Genomic DNA, 13,130 nt, shown 5'->3' with positions numbered 1-13,130 from the left:
TTCTGCAAATTCTACACTGAATATGATGAAATACAACAATAGTTGTGATTTATTGTAAGTTTTCTTCAGTCCCAACATATTTCCCAAAGTTACCTTTGTGTTATTCTGTAGTTTTGATCAGTTTACTATTATTATAAAATGTGGTAAAAATATTACTAATTGAGTAAGTGACCATGCACTTTTGATCAGTAGTGTAGTGTAGTGCTTTCTGATGTTTTTACCCCATAACCAGACGGAACACTTGGTAACAACAATGCCCTGGTACTGGCTGTACATGTTCTCTGTTTGCATGAAAACAGATGGAAACAGATCAAGAGAAACTGGGCACGAGGGTCACTCAAGACTTTCTTGATGTGAGCGTTCACATCATTTTCCATCACAGGGCTAATGGATCCATAACTGTACCGCCCAGCTTCATCCTGCCCTCTCTCTCCTTTCCTGTTTTCACGAGAGGGAGGGCAGACGAGAGAGAGAAAGAGGTCTTGCTCATTGACTTTAAACCTTAACATAACCCCTCCAGCATCTATTCAAACTCCACGTACCCACACAAAAATCTACACAACTACAGCAGGAGAACATTGCAATCAATTTTTTTATTATTTCAAGCTATTTGTTTTTTAAAATTGTCAAAAATGGTCGCTCTGGTTAAATGCGTCAGCTAGATGAATAAATGTACAAATATATAGGATTTGTAAACCAGAAGAAGTGCTTGCCTGTGCAAAACTCATCACGATTAGGACACCACTAAATATTTAGTCTCAATATTAAACTGTGGGCGTAAAAAAAGTGAGCCAGACTCACACATATACACAGCTGCTCATATTGTCAGATATGTATTTATTCACGTCACTAAACCAACTGGTGCTGTGATGCTGCATTCCTGCATCCCGAGAGACTCCAGAGTGAAGTAATAAACTGAACAGAACTGTCCCAGCATGTCCTGGCCCTAAGCAGCATCCGTTCTGTCAAAGTTAAACATGTTTATCAGCATGTTTTCTTCACGAATCGGAATGGATTGTCTTTCTGCTCGTGGTCTGTAATTTCGCAGGTCAGTGCTTTGGATTATAAACCTTCCAGACGCTTCCGTCTTCCCTGAACCAGCTAATCAGAGTGTGGTCCAAAGATGAAGAGTGAAGGAGGGGGACACAAAGATCTCAACAGAGAGAGAGAGAGAGAGCCCCCTCCATGTTGACAGATGAAGCGACCAACTGCACGACAACTGCTCCTGCAGCGACGGGCCGCTGGCCAATAAGAGGGAGTGGGTGGGCGCAATGAGGGTTCCGGCTTGAGCGTACGCATGCATATGTATAAGTGTGTACAGTGCCTGTTGACCCAGCAGGCTGTGCGTCTGTTCCTGTTCGTCTTACTAATCAAGTGCCAAGTAATAAAGCAAAGGGAGTGGGGACTGGGAATAAACCAGAGATGCAAGTGACAGATATTTCTGTTGTATCCGTTCAGGTCCATTATAATCTTCATAAATATTTTAGACAGGAGAATGTATTACACTGCAGGCAGTAAAAATGCAGAGCAAAAATGCAACGTGATTGACAAATACATACAGTATACACATGCCAGGCGTTGGATGAAAGACTGATCCCATAGGTTGTCTTCAAATGTGCGGATTCATATTTATGACAGAAATATTACAACAACAATTTATCATATTTCATTTAACACCATCATATTTTGGGAAATACGTAAATCTGAGCAGCGTTTTGTGAATTTCATACACAAGTGATCACACACACACAAGCATAACTTGGACCACACAGATGAGGAATACCTCATTGTGTGTGTGAACAATGCAGCACTTCCTTACTCAAACTCTCACTCATGTCTCAATGCTGAACACAGACACAGTTATAACCAACCAGCAACTGCAGTCTAACACACCTGGAACAATCATCATGAGTGAATATTTGCTAAAATACAGTCAAACCAGAAACTACAGTTAGAGAGGAGAGGAGACGACTGATCCATTCTCAACAAAAGAGAGATGACTGAACACAGTTGAGCGCACACATAAGATCCTGATGAAGATGAGGGATTGCAGTCATTTGGTCTCCCTTCTAGCTCCTTCCAATATAAGTGTAGCATGCACATAATATCCATATAAATCCAGAATATTACTATGCAACTGGCTATACATTTCTAGTATCACACTCACAAACAGGAACAACAGCCATTATTTAAAAAGAAAAATGTTTATCTCTCACAAGTGAATAGCACCCACCATTTGTGCATTGGAAGTGTGACAAAAGCGGCGTCATAATCGGGGGCAATTTTTTGAAACTACAAAATGTGCATTCATCGATCAATAAACTGCTCCACACGGCTCTGTGGTCTTGGATGGACTGCGCTATCCCTCGACTGCATGTGAACCTGAGGCTTTTTTTTCCAGCAAATGACGCAGTAAGTTCCGGTGACGAAAGAAAATTTTCCGTTTTGTTCCAATAGGATACCATCCCCTCTGTGCGGGCGCTTTCGTCACTGCCGTGATTTGCCGGATAAAACTCTCTGATTCATGCGCAGCCGAGGGATAATGGAAGCTAGCCTTAAGGTTAATAGCGCTGTCAATATGGATATTTCTCTAAAACCCATGCATCGATTTGCTTCAGAAGACCTTCATTAAGACCAAGGAGTCCTTTGACCGATGGATGGAGTTATTGGAGCTTCAAAAAATAGCCCTCCATTTCACTCCCATTCTACCACTTGGAAGAAAAATTATACATGGTATTATAATAAGTAATTAAGTTGAAAAGGTAACGCTTAACGTAGGCGGAAGCACCGAGTCAGTGTTTACAAGTTGAACGTGCAAATACTAAATTAAAGGCAGTTTACAAAAAAAGGGAGTTAAAAGGTAAAACAACGATATTGAAGATGAGATGGATTTTTTCGCCCTACCTAGCGTGACCTTTTTAACGTAATTACGTATTACACTCATCGCAGAACAGAGCAAGGCAAGCATTTGTGTTTATAAAGCATTTACATTTTTATTACAAAAATGGCTGATCGTTTCGCTAAGACCCTTATTCATCCTCTGGTATCGTTTAAAGCCCTTTGAAGCTGCACTGAAACTGTCATTTTGATCTTCAACCGTTTGGAGTCCATTGAAGTCCACTATAAGGAGAAAAATCCTGGAATGTTTTCATCAAAAACCTTAATTTATTTTCGCCTAAAGAAACTAAAAAAAAAAACCTCTTGGATGACATGGGGGTGGGTAAATTATCATGAAAATGTATTTAGAAAATGAACTAGGCTACTCCTTTAAACCCATACCCACATTTCTCGTGTGAAAAGGCAGAAGGGAACCTCCATCTGCAGAGAAGCAGAGGAAACCCCGTCTGTGTGTGTTGTGCATCCCCATCACATCCCGAGAAACACGCCATGAGTGGATCACATCCATGACATTTAAACAGCTTGAACTGAACGCACTCAATTAATATCATTAACAGCGTTTAAAACAATGAGATGAAATTGACCCAGAACGTCTCGTTTCCGCAATAACGTAGTTTATGTAACCAGGACGATGTTTACAACCACAGCAAATCGTGGACATTATGGGACGTTGTGATTGATTTACAACAGATCACGAGGAAGAGGAGACCGACCCACGCGTGGACTGACTCTCTTATAAGCGTTCACACTCAAAGAAACAAGTGTCCTCAGACACCAAATAGAGCTTATGTTACACGAGGCAGAGAAATTACACAGAAATTAAAGTTCTGCAGCCGTCCTATATACTACATGTACATATACAAGCAGCTACTAAAGACATAGAAAACGTTTATTTTCAACATTCAACGAAAGCGTTAACAGAAATGCAAACGTTCTCAATTCAGATCTTCTGTTTTACTTTGAATACCACAAATACGCATTAATGGACTCCCGCAAAAACATGAAACCCGCATTTATTTATTTCTGTCATCAAGCTATTCGAAAGCAGACGAGTTACAGAGTGAATGTCAATGTGAGGATGTGTGTTGCGTTGTCATACCTTATATCTTAGTGTGGTGTGTTCTTTAGCGCAGGCGTGTCTGTGAAGCGCATGTTGCTGATGTACAATTCATTGAAAGCTGCTTCGGATGTCCTGCTCTCTCTCTCTCTCTCTCTCTCTCTCTCTCTCTCTCTCTCTCTCTCTCTCTCTCTCTCTCTCTCTCTCTCTCTCTCTCTCTCTCTCTGCGGCTTGACTGTTGTAGAAACACTCTCGAGCATCAAGGCTTGTGCCTTCTGGGTGGGGAGGGATGGGGGATGAGGAGCTGAGCACAAATGCGAGTGCACTCAGGTTATACGTTTCAAGAGTGACAGTCTGCCAGACATGAAAAAATTATGCCAAATGTATATTCACCCTACTTAAAAGCATTTGGCAAATTAGGTTTTCTGAAAATGTGATTTGAACAGTTAACATGCCCACAGATATTAAGAGAGCAATATTAAGCAACATTGTTCCTCACATTTGATGTAGTTTTGGCAAATATAATTCATAAAACTTTAACGCGACAACATCATGCCGGGTACTGAACACGTTCAACCATCCTGAAATATGTATTTAAAAAGTCACCAGCGCCATCAGCTGGTTACAATGCCGAGCACACAACTGCAGTGAAAACCTAAAACATTTACAATTAATTTGCACAGCTGCCAATCATAAGTTTCTAGTTTACAAGTTTCTAGTTTGTGTCAACTGGTGTGTAGATTCATTTATGCATAATATGGTGCAGGTTTAACCCTTTCCTCTGGCTCAGTGGTTAGAGCATGGCACTGGCCATGGGGTTGATCCCAGGGGATTGCACATAGTCAGCAACAAAAGTATAAAACAATGCAATGTTTTTGCTTTGGATAAAAGTGTCTGCCAAATGAATCAATGTAAAACACGCTCTCGCTATTAATAGGCATTTGCTTACAATTCATAAACATCTCAACTTTATTTATATAGAGAGGAGAGAGAACCACATGTCAAATAATAATAATAATACAATTTTTTTATAGGCGCCTTTCTCAACACTCAAAGTCACCTTACAAAAGCAAATAAAACACTCAATCCATTAAACATTTAATCAATAATAACTGGCGAAAGAGTAGGGTCCTTACAATCAAAACAAATAAAAAATTACAGCGAGTATGTCTGTCTGAAAAGATGAGTTTTTAATTGAGTTTTGAAAATGGTTATGGACGTGGAGTGTTGAATGTAGTGGGGCAGAGAGTTCCAGAGATATGGGGCTGAATAACTGAAAGCTCTAAACCCCATGGTAACCAGGCGAGCATGTGGGAGGATGAGCTGAATGGAGGAAGAGGACCTGAGAGAACGGACGGGTATCTTGATATGGAGGAGCTCAGTGAGCTATGTAGGGGCAATATTGTTGATGGCTTTAAATGTAAGGAGGAGATTTTTATAAATTATGCGATATTTGAGGGGAAGCCAATGAAGTTGCTGCAGAACAGGTGTTATGTGACTGATGGAGGGGGTTCTGGTAATGATACGAGATACAGAGTTTTGGACTAGTTGCTATTTATGGATGGATTTGTCAGGTAGACCATAGAGGAGAGAGTTGCAGTTGTTGGAACGTAAATGGAAATATGCTGATCGAGTGATGTTATTAATGTGGGACTGAAATGACAGAGTGCTATCTAGGATGACACACAGACTCTTAACCTGAGGGGAGGGGAACAGAGATGAATTGTCAATGGAGATGGAGAAATCATTTATTTTAGAGAGGATGGATTTGGTGCCGATAAGGAGGAGTTCAGTTTTGTCACTGTTAAGCTTGAGAAAGTTTAGAGAGAACCACGGTCTGATTTCCTGAAGGCAATTTGACAGAGAGGTGGAAGGGGGGGTTGTAGTGGGTTTGGTGGATAGGTGGAGCTGGGTGTCATCTGCATAGAAATGGAACTGGATGTTATGTTTACGAAAAATGTGGCCAAGAGGGAGAAGGTAGATAATGAACAAAAGGTGTCCAAGGACAGAGCCCGGAGGATGAGGATTGTCAGGTCCAGGAGGATGAGGATTGTCAGTAATCCAGAATCCGCAGCCGTGAGGAGGTCATAGGTGATTTTAAGAAGAGCTGTTTCGGTGCTATGGAGGGGACGGAAACCTGATTGGAACTGTTCAGAGAGACTATTTTGGGTGAGGTGGTCATAGTAGTAAAGTATAAAGTAGATTATAGTTTAAGATTATCATTAATGATCTAATAGCAGAAGAACTTTTGTAGTGAAGACGTGTCAAATCGTTGCGTCCTTCTTTATCCAGCTCTACCATCAGGTCTGGGCATGAACAGCATCCTGCTCTCTGTGGTAACCTCGGAACAATGAGACAAGACTGGCTGAGAGTAGAGTACTCTTCACTCTTTGATGCAACAAATACATCAGTTGTTATTTGAAGTGTTGCTGGTTCAGGATGATCTAACTAGTGTAGCCTAAACCTTCGGAATATTTATATTATGATAGTTTTTGCAAGATTAAGATTCTTTAGTCTTGATTTAAAATGAGAGAGTGTGTCTGCCTCCCGGACAGTACAGGGAAGACTGCTCCAAAGTTTAGGTGCTCGATAGGACATGGATCTACCACCGGCACTTAAATTTGAAATTCTAGGTATTTCAAACTGACCGGATGCCAAAAGTGTAGTTTACGTGAAGGACTGTAAAACAGGCTTTTTAGGTAATAAGCATGATTTTAAAGTTAATGCAATGATTTGTAAGTAACCAGTGCAAGGTTTACAGAACCAGGCTAATATGCTCATACTTTTTTGGACTTGTAAGAGATCGAGCTGCCGTGTTTTGAACCAGTTGAAGTGTTTGTAATAAGCCTGTAGGAAAAACACAGTTTTACAGGTGTTGGTGACATGGTTGTCAAATGACAGAGTACTATCAAATAAAACGTCAAGATTCTTTGCTGATGACAAAGGTTTTATTGAACAATCCTTCAATATTCAAGGAGTATTCTTGTTTTTTTTCGTAAGGCGGTTTTGTCCAAGTTCAATAATAAAAAATTGCTACTCATCCACTTTTTTATATCGACTATGCATTCCACTATTCGATGGAATTGCTGTGTTTCAAGAGGCTTCAAGGAAATATAAAGCTGCATATCATTAGCATAACAGTGAAAGCTTACTCCGTGTTGCCTCATTATATCTCCTAGAGGTAGCATGTATAATGCGAAGAGCATAGGCCCTATGACTGAGCCCTGTGGTACACCGTACTGGACTTGCAATTTGCGTGACACCTCATTGTTTATTGCTACATATTGAAAACGGTAGCATAAATAAGATCTAAGCCATTTCAAAGCTATTTCCTTAATACCGACATAATTTTCGAGTCTATGTAGGAGCGTGCTGTGGTCAATGGTGTAGAATGCAGCACTAAGATCTAGCAGCACCAATAAGGAGATACAACCTCGGTCAGACGCCATAAGCAGATCATTTGTAACTCTAATCAGAGCAGTCTCTGTACTGTGATGTGCTCATGTTGTGTGTGATTTACACTGAGTACCTATGAAGGAATACTGTATAGGGATACTGAATAGTGTATAGGGAAACTGTAGGTGTGTTCCACTTCTACTTCAAAAGAAAGAAAGATTGACAAACTATTTAGGCCACAGCTGGGGTTAACTAAATCTTATTTCACCATTTGATTTTACAATCAGGTACAGTGGGTCTATTTAACTGTCAGTAGCATTTTAACAAAGAAACTGAATAATATAGAAATAAAACACTGGTACTTTACTCTGGCTGCATTTCCCAAAAGCAACGGAAGCCTATAAGGTGATCGTAAAAACCATCGTACGAGTGATCTTAATATAACGGTCTGTTTCCCAAAAGCATCATAACTTAAGTAGCACTTGAAAATCATCGATCTACGAGTGCTCTGGAGTAATCATAAAGCCCTAAGTGCATCATAAGAAGACAGATTTAAGAGGTCACCTGCAGGACAACCGGAGAATTGCGCTTAATGTGACTAATCATGGTTTTATTTATTCCGTTTTTTTGTTTGTTTAAATATTTTAACTAAATTAATAAAAAATACAGTACAATAAAAATTGTATGACTGAACATACATTAATAAAGCAAAGAATCAAAAATATATAGTATGGGCAAGTTGTTGGTTAAAACAAGGGATGCATGTTTGTTGCTGGATTGCTGCATTAAAGTTACTCCACATTTTATGAAAAGTAAAAATGTTTTGTTTTAAAGAGAAATGGTCAAAATTGCTACGTGGTGGTTGTCAGTGTCTTTCTCCTGCTGCTGTTTAATGCAGCCATGATTTCCTCTTGAAGACTAGCGTGAACTATCCTCAAATTGGCCTTATTGTTAGAGACTGGACTTGTAACCCAAACGTTGCTGTTTCGAGCCTTGGAACCAGCAGGGATTGTAGGTGGGGGGAGTGAATGATTAGCGCTCTCCTCCACCTTCAATGCCAAGGCTGAGGTGAGTCCCTCGAACAAGGCACTAATCCCCCAACTGCTCACTGGGCTGCCCACTGCTCTGGTTGTGTGTTCATGGTGTGTGGGTGTGTTACTCACTGCTCTGTGTGTGCACTTGGGTTAAATACAGAGCACAAATTTAGTTAGAACACCATACCTGGCCACACGTCACTTCACTAATTATGGATTAGAGGATCATATGTTTCAACAACTGCTTAAGGCTGTCATGATCCTGCCTCTCCTTGTCTTGGTTTTCGAGTCTTGTGGCAGGTTCATGTCAGTCCCATGTGTTTTGTGTGGAGAGGGAGCATTGTTTTGGTTTGAGAAGCCATGCTCTCTCTCCGGTGTCACGTCCTTTAGTCCCGCCCCCTTGTTTCCCCGGTTAGCGGTCCATTAGTGTTAGTCTTGTCTCCAGCCCTGGTCCATCTTTCCCTTAGTGTTTCAGTCCCCTCACCTGCCTCGTGCAATCCTCCTGTTAGCTTTCCCTTAGTGTTTCATCCATGTCACCTGCCGCCACTCTCCCTGTGTCATCAGTCCTTGTTAGTGTTTCCCTTTATCAAGCCCCAGTTTCCCTCTGTCTCTTGTCGGTTCATTTTGCACACTTTGCACACTTACCCTTCGTCTGTCTGGATTACCCGTGTTCCTGTTCCCTGGACTCAAGTTTGTGGACTTAGTTTGTTATTCTTAAGACCTTGTTTGTTTTGTCCCCCTTGTGGGAAGTTTTAGTTTTCAGTCTTGTTTGTGTTCATGTTTTCCCCATCGAGGGTCTTTGTTTTGAAATAAAGTCTTGTTGTTCGACACATGTCTGCCTGCGCTTGGGTTCTGTCCACAACCATAACAGAATGAACCGGCCACAGAGAACCCAGCAGGCAGCCAGCGTCCGTGAGCAGTCCTCTGCCTCTTCGGCCAGCCAGGACCACCAGCATTGGTGGCAGTCGACCACTGACTTAATCCAGCGTGGCGATGGTCCTTTCCCTCCTCAGGGACATAGGACCGTGGGTGAGTATGCTCGAGCGTCTGTGGCAAGACGGGGTTTTCTGCCAGAGACGCTCATGAATGCCTACTTCCTGGCGGGCCTCGTTAAGCCTCCACCGTTGGAGGAACTGGTCAGCAACTGGTCAGCAGTCTTGCCTCCAGCTGCCCCTCAGCTGCACGCTCTCTCCTGCCGCCGATCCCAGAGAGTCGTTCCCTGAGGATTGGGGTTTTGGGCGTCACCACACACTCTGCTCCACCACCAGCTAGCCTCCGTGGTAGGCGTGGATGGCGGGAGTCGTGGGACTCCCCGTCCGACTCTTCCAGCACGGAGATAGTGGGGTCCCCCACCGCTACTCTGCAGCCGGCCACACGTCCTGTGAGCCGGTCAAAGAGGAAGAAGCAGAGGAGAGTGGCACCATCCTGTCCTGCCCAGCAGCCGGTATCCAGCCCTGCCCAGGCGTCAAGTCCGGTGGTCCCGTCAAGTCCGGTGGTCCCGAGTCCGGTGGTCCCAGGTCCGGTGGTCCCAAGTCCGGTGGTCCCAAGAACGGCCGTCCCGTCTTGCCCTACCCCTTCTAGTTCCTCCCACTCCGAGAAGGGTATGCCTACCATGCCCAGGCCTTCCTAAACCACCCCTGCGCCCAGCTCTAGGATGCAGGGTCCTGTCCCTCCTAAGTCCACCCCAGTTATAGCATTCCCAAGTTTGTCCCACCCATTCCGCCTCCCCCCTTCCCATTGATGTTTAATTTATTGTCCAACCCCAATCCCTTTTTAGTCATGTTAGCCCTGCCCTTAGTGTGTTCTGTTCTGTGTTTATGGTGTCTGTCCTCCTGCCTGTCAGTCTTGTCATGTTTAGTGTGGTCTTGAAGAACTCCTAGTTCTTATTCCGTTGTGTTGTGGCTTTATTCCGTTGTGTTGTGGCTCTATTCCGTTGTGTTGTGGCTCTATTCCGTTGTGTTGTGGCTCTATTCCATTGTGTTGTGGCTTTATTCTGTTGTGTTGTGGCTTTATTCCGTTGTGTTGTGGCTCTATTCCGTTGTGTTGTGGCTTTATTACGTTGTGTTGTGGCTCTATTCCGTTGTGTTGTGGCTTTATTCTGTTGTGTTGTGGCTCTATTCCGTTGTGTTGTGGCTTTATTCCGTTGTGTTGTAGCTCTATTCTGTTGTGTTGTGGCTTTATTCCGTTGTGTTGTGGCTCTATTCCGTTGTGTTGTGGTTTTATTCCGTTGTGTTGTGGCTCTATTCTGTTGTGTTGTGGCTCTATTCCGTTGTGTTGTGGCTCTATTCCGTTGTGTTGTGGCTCAATTCTGTTGTGTTGTGGCTCTATTCCGTTGTGTTGTGGCTCTATTCTGTTGTGTTGTGGCTTTATTCTGTTGTGTTGTGGCTCTATTCCGTTGTGTTGTGGCTCTATTCCTTTGTGTTGTGGCTTTATTCCGTTGTGTTATGGCTCTATTCCGTTGTGTTGTGGCTCTATTCCGTTGTGTTGTGGCTCTATTCCGTTGTGTTGTGGCTTTATTCCGTTTTGTTGTGGATTGATTGCGTTGTGAACTTATATTTGCTTTTTAAATTTCGTTTTGCTGTGCACTAGTGGGCCACTGTACATTTGCCAAATAACATACAAATATAGATTAAGTTTAACACGGGCTTTGAATGTTCTATTTAGCCCGTGACTGACTATAATATACTAACGTTATCCTCCTATATATACGGTTTATATATAGTTTAATTTACATCAATTCAGACTGTTCATAAATATTACTCACATCGGCAGCTTTGCCTCATTCAATTGGTCTCGATCCCTCTTGAGGAACAACTTTGAAGCTAATCCTGCTTGTACTGTCCCAGGTTGATAAAGCACTCCGGCTTGACGCGATTCGCTCAGACAAGCAGGTTTTTACATATGGTTTCTGATGGATTTCATCTAATGATACAATCAATTCACTCCTGTCTCTTCCAAGGTTGGGTCTCTGTGCAGCAACTACATTGCATGTTGTGCACGAACTTTAGCCTTGGCCTCACGTACACTGCTGTCGCTTATAAAAACAACAATGGCGGCAGCGTGGTGGGTGGAATTGTGTCTTTTTACTTCACAACAGGGACGAAATCTGAACGGCTCGATTTCTCACATGCTTGCAGGGAAAGGCACACCAAACTTACTGCACAATTACAGTAGATAAGTCCAATCTACACATAGAAAAAGTATTACAGGTTGCACAAAAATTCTGTTAAACAACATTCACCTACCACATGCACATCGGGTGAAAATAATTCGCCTAAATATTTCGAAAACAAACGGGTGCTACAAAAACGAGCCATTGTATAAAGTGACATTTCAGCATCTGACAGACGGATAGTGACTCGTAAGTGGCACTTAAAGCACTGCTATGTGCAGTGCATTCTTGAGAAACGCACGTGAACCCATCTGGCAGAAAACGCTCTGAAGTGCTAAGATCCATCGTGATGATCTTAATAAACACAATGATTTACAGTAAAGATGCAAAAGTTATTTAGTCAAGACACCAATCATTTAGTCATGATTTTGTATTTTATTGTTTCATTAACATTGACGGCAAAACCATTAGCAGGTTTTTAGTCTATATGTAAGGTATAATGAGTAGTACTCCAAATAAAGTTTATTTATAATTAAATATCAGTAATTCATGTCAGTAAATATGTTAAAACATTTAAACTATGAAATAAATGTATTGTTTTTTACTATGACAACTTTTACTTGCTCCTTAAGTAACTATTCAACAAATTATATGCAGCTGGCAGCGGAAGACAAAGCTGATACATACTTTAATTGAGACATAATAAGTATCCTGAACTAAGATAAATCCCTTTCAGAAATACATAGCCATGTGGTGATGCTTCAGAAGAATAGTAGCACCTCAGGCAGCATGCGTTCGAATCCCAGCGAAAGGTACTTTCCTCTTCCCTTCCCGTCTCTCATGGTCATGTCCAATTAAAGTGAAAATCCATATCATCATCATCATAAAAAAACATAACAAAAAACGGTTCATGACTTTTTCATGTCTAACTTGTGTCTACCATTATTTATCCTATAAGGAATTTTAGGTTAAACCTCTGATACACTGTTGAATCTATCATGAATTTATCATGTCTCAGTTGTGACTACTCTTATTTCTCCTAATGTATTTTAGGAGAAATAACTGATTAACTGCTGATTGTTAATCAAGAAACGTAAGGGGAATCACAACTACTGTATAGAAAATCTTAGAAAAAGCATTCAATGAGCAAAACTTTTTTCCTCTGGGTTAATCCATTTTTGAACCATAAAGGCAGATTATTTCCTAAAATATATAGTTTACAAGGAAATACGCACCATGCTGAAATTATTTACAAACAGAGTTTGTCAAGATATGTAAAGTGGTTTGGGCTAAATGAATTGCAGAGGTTTCATTATTATGGGAATAGAGCCAGAATGTTTGAGGATTATTAACACACAGCTAAAGTCATTGATGCTTGAAAAAGCGGAGCTGAGGAAAGACGCCAGATTTTCCCTGTGCTGACTCGTGGGAAAAGCAAAAGCAGTCAGTCAGCAAAACTCAGTGCTGAACTTGCAGACGGGAGATATTCATTAAAATTCACTGACACGTTGATCCTTTTCTCCTTCCCTACATTCTCCTCCATTTAAAGAGAGTACTTCCGTCCAGACCTGGCTCGCTTCGGTCCAGACTCTTAATCTCAGACTGACAGAGTTACATGAACAGACAGATGGAG

General features: G+C 41.8%; 1 protein-coding gene across 1 annotated transcript in view; it reads right to left on the bottom strand.

The window, feature by feature from the left end:
• Positions 1 to 4,071, bottom strand: part of slc8a2b (solute carrier family 8 member 2b) — a 72,425-nt gene extending 68,354 nt beyond the window's left edge. The window contains exon 1 of the mRNA XM_079481198.1: positions 3,998 to 4,071. The gene's annotated coding sequence lies outside the window, so the exon portion shown is untranslated. The remainder of the gene's footprint in view (positions 1 to 3,997) is intronic.
• Between the last annotated feature and the right edge of the window lie 9,059 nt (positions 4,072 to 13,130).

This window comes from Barbatula barbatula, assembly GCF_947034865.1.
Source record: "Barbatula barbatula genome assembly, chromosome: 19".
Classification (NCBI taxonomy): domain Eukaryota; kingdom Metazoa; phylum Chordata; class Actinopteri; order Cypriniformes; family Nemacheilidae; genus Barbatula; species Barbatula barbatula.
The sequence above is the reverse complement of the archived record's forward strand: the minus strand, read 5'-3'. Positions and strand labels throughout refer to the sequence as shown.